Source organism: Phalangium opilio, unplaced genomic scaffold (genome assembly GCF_054372755.1).
Source record: "Phalangium opilio isolate 3A_F unplaced genomic scaffold, DU_Popi_V2 ptg000505l_1, whole genome shotgun sequence".
In the NCBI taxonomy this organism is placed as follows: domain Eukaryota; kingdom Metazoa; phylum Arthropoda; class Arachnida; order Opiliones; family Phalangiidae; genus Phalangium; species Phalangium opilio.
The window spans coordinates 2,249,239-2,253,546 of NW_028324239.1; the positions used below are offsets into that span (position 1 = coordinate 2,249,239).

At 48.2% G+C, this 4,308-nt stretch overlaps 1 non-coding gene across 1 annotated transcript; it reads right to left on the reverse strand.

Annotated features, from left to right (window-relative positions):
* Positions 1-847: 847 nt before the first annotated feature.
* TRNAK-UUU (transfer RNA lysine (anticodon UUU)) lies at positions 848-920 on the reverse strand. Its single transcript has one exon. It is a non-coding gene; the product is annotated as a tRNA-Lys (tRNA).
* Positions 921-4,308: the final 3,388 nt, after the last annotated feature.

Below are 4,308 nucleotides of genomic sequence, written 5' to 3' on the forward strand. Positions count from 1 at the left end.
TTAACAGCCGAACGCGCTAACCATTGCGCCACGGAAGCCCAACAATTTAATGTTCGTCAGTTATTGTGGAAAAACTCTGACTTTTTACGTTACATTTGAGATCCCATAACACCGCTCCCGGGTGGGCTCGAACCACCAACCTATTTGTTAACAGCCTAACGCGCTAACCATTGAGCCACGGAAACTCAGAAATTGAATGGTTGTCAGGTATTGTGGAAAAGTTATGACTTTTCACGCTACATCTGAGACTCCACAACACCGCTTCCGGGTGGCCTCGAACCACCAACCTTTCGGTTAACAGCTGAACACGCTAACCATTGCGCCACGGAAGCCTGAAAATTAAATGTTCGTCAGGTATTGTGGAAAAACTCTGACTTTTTACGTTACATTTGAGATCCCATAACACCGCTCCCGTGTGGGCTCGAACCACCAACCTTTCGGTTAACAGCCGAACGCGCTATCCATTGCGCCACGGAAGCCCAAAATATAAATGTTCGTCAGGTATTGTGGAAAAACTTTGCCTTTTTACGTTACATTTGAGACCCCACAACACCGCTTCCGGGTGGGCTCGAACCACCAACCTTTCGGTTAACAGCTGAACGCGCTAACCATTGCGCCACGGAAGCCTGAAAATTAAATGTTCGTCAGGTATTGTGGAAAAACTCTGACTTTTTACGTTACATTTGACATCCCATAACACCGCTTCCGTGTGGGCTCGAACCACCAACCTTTCGGTTAACAGCTGAACGCGCTAACCATTGCGCCACGGAAGCCTGAAAATTAAATGTTCGTCAGGTATTGTGGAAAAACTCTGACTTTTTACGTTACATTTGAGACCCCACAACACCGCTTCCGGGTGGGCTCGAACCACCAACCCTTCGGTTAAAAGCTGAACGCGCTAACCATTGCGCCACGGAAGCCTAAAAATTAAATGTTCGTCAGGTATTGTGGAAAAACTCTGACTTTTTACGTTACATTTGAGACCCCACAACACCGCTCCCGGGTGGGCTCGAACCACCAACCTATTGGTTAACAGCCGAACGCGCTAACCATTGAGCCACGGATGCTCAGAAATTAAATGGTTGTCAGGTATTGTGGAAAAGTTATGACTTTTCACGCTACATCAGAGACCCCACAACACCTCTCGCGGGTGGGCTCGAACCACCAACCTTTCGGTTAACAGCTGAACGCGCTGCGCGCTAACCATTGCGCCACGGAAGCCCAAAAATTTAATGTTCGTCAGGTATTGTGGAAAAACTCTGACTTTTTACGTTACATTTGAGACCCCACAACACCGCTTCCGGGTGGGCTCGAACCACGAACCTTTCGGTTAACAGCTGAACGCACTAAAAATTGCGCCATGGAAGCCTAAAAAGGAAATGTTCGTCAGGTATTGTGGAAAAACTTTGCCTTTTTACGTTACATTCGAGACTTCACAACACCGCTCCCGGGTGGGCTCGAACCACCAACCTTTCGGTTAACAGCCGAACGCGCTAACCATTGCGCCACGGAAGCCCAACAATTTAATGTTTGTCAGGTATTGTGGAATAACTCTGACTTTTTACGTTACATTTGAGATCCCATAACACCGCTCCCGGGTGGGCTCGAACCACCAACCTATTGGTTAACAGCCGAACGCGCTAACCATTGAGCCACGGAAGCTCAGAAAGTAAATGGTTGTCAGGTATTGTGGAAAAGTTATGACTTTTCACGCTACATCAGAGACCCCACAACACCGCTCCCGTGTGGGCTCGAACCACCAACCTTTCGGTTAACAGCCGAACGCGCTATCCATTGCGCCACGGAAGCCCAAAAAATAAATGTTCGTCAGGTATTGTGGAAAAACTTTGCCTTTTTACGTTACATTTGAGACCCCACAACACCGCTTCCGGGTGGGCTCGAACCACCAACCTTTCGGTTAACAGCTGAACGCGCTAACCATTGCGCCACGGAAGCCTGAAAATTAAATGTTCGTCAGGTATTGTGGAAAAACTCTGACTTTTTACGTTACATTTGACATCCCATAACACCGCTTCCGTGTGGGCTCGAACCACCAACCTTTCGGTTAACAGCTGAACGCGCTAACCATTGCGCCACGGAAGCCTGAAAATTAAATGTTCGTCAGGTATTGTGGAAAAACTCTGACTTTTTACGTTACATTTGAGACCCCACAACACCGCTTCCGGGTGGGCTCGAACCACCAACCCTTCGGTTAACAGCTGAACGCGCTAACCATTGCGCCACGGAAGCCTAAAAATTAAATGTTCGTCAGGTATTGTGGAAAAACTCTGACTTTTTACGTTACATTTGAGACCCCACAACACCGCTCCCGGGTGGGCTCGAACCACCAACCTATTGGTTAACAGCCGAACGCGCTAACCATTGAGCCACGGATGCTCAGAAATTAAATGGTTGTCAGGTATTGTGGAAAAGTTATGACTTTTCACGCTACATCAGAGACCCCACAACACCTCTCGCGGGTGGGCTCGAACCACCAACCCTTCGGTTAACAGCTGAACGCGCTGCGCGCTAACCATTGCGCCACGGAAGCCCAAAAATTTAATGTTCGTCAGGTATTGTGGAAAAACTCTGACTTTTTACGTTACATTTGAGACCCCACAACACCGCTTCCGGGTGGGCTCGAACCACCAACCTTTCGGTTAACAGCTGAACGCACTAAAAATTGCGCCATGGAAGCCTAAAAAGGAAATGTTCGTCAGGTATTGTGGAAAAACTTTGCCTTTTTACGTTACATTCGAGACTTCACAACACCGCTCCCGGGTGGGCTGGAACCACCAACCTTTCGGTTAACAGCCGAACGCGCTAACCATTGCGCCACGGAAGCCCAACAATTTAATGTTTGTCAGGTATTGTGGAAAAACTCTGACTTTTTACGTTACATTTGAGATCCCATAACACCGCTCCCGGGTGGGCTCGAACCATCAACCTATTGGTTAACAGCCGAACGCGCTAACCATTGAGCCACGGAAGCTCAGAAAGTAAATGGTTGTCAGGTATTGTGGAAAAGTTATGACTTTTCACGCTACATCAGAGACCCCACAACACCGCTCCCGTGTGGGCTCGAACCACCAACCTTTCGGTTAACAGCCGAACGCGCTATCCATTGCGCCACGGAAGCCCAAAAAATAAACGTTCGTCAGGTATTGTGGAAAAACTTTGCCTTTTTACGTTACATTTGAGACCCCACAACACCGCTTCCGGGTGGGCTCGAACCACCAACCTTTCGGTTAACAGCTGAACGCGCTAACCATTGCGCCACGGAAGCCTGAAAATTAAATGTTCGTCAGGTATTGTGGAAAAACTCTGACTTTTTACGTTACATTTGACATCCCATAACACCGCTTCCGTGTGGGCTCGAACCACCAACCTTTCGGTTAACAGCTGAACGCGCTAACCATTGCGCAACGGAAGCCTGAAAATTAAATGTTCGTCAGGTATTGTGGAAAAACTCTGACTTTTTACGTTACATTTCAGACCCCACAACACCGCTTCCGGGTGGGCTCGAACCACCAACCCTTCGGTTAACAGCTGAACGCGCTAACCATTGCGCCACGGAAGCCTAAAAATTAAATGTTCGTCAGGTATTGTGGAAAAACTCTGACTTTTTACGTTACATTTGAGACCCCACAACACCGCTCCCGGGAGGGCTCGAACCACCAACCTATTGGTTAACAGCCGAACGCGCTAACCATTGAGCCACGGATGCTCAGAAATTAAATGGTTGTCAGGTATTGTGGAAAAGTTATGACTTTTCACGCTACATCAGAGACCCCACAACACCGCTCCCGTGTGGGCTCGAACCACCAACCTTTCGGTTAACAGCCGAACGCGCTATCCATTGCGCCACGGAAGCCCAAAAAATAAATGTTCGTCAGGTATTGTGGAAAAACTTTGCCTTTTTACGTTACATTTGAGACCCCACAACACCGCTTCCGGGTGGGCTCGAACCACCAACCTTTCGGTTAACAGCTGAACGCGCTAACCATTGCGCCACGGAAGCCTGAAAATTAAATGTTCGTCAGGTATTGTGGAAAAACTCTGACTTTTTACGTTACATTTGACATCCCATAACACCGCTTCCGTGTGGGCTCGAACCACCAACCTTTCGGTTAACAGCTGAACGCGCTAACCATTGCGCAACGGAAGCCTGAAAATTAAATGTTCGTCAGGTATTGTGGAAAAACTCTGACTTTTTACGTTACATTTCAGACCCCACAACACCGCTTCCGGGTGGGCTCGAACCACCAACCCTTCGGTTAACAGCTGAACGCGCTAACCATTGCGCCA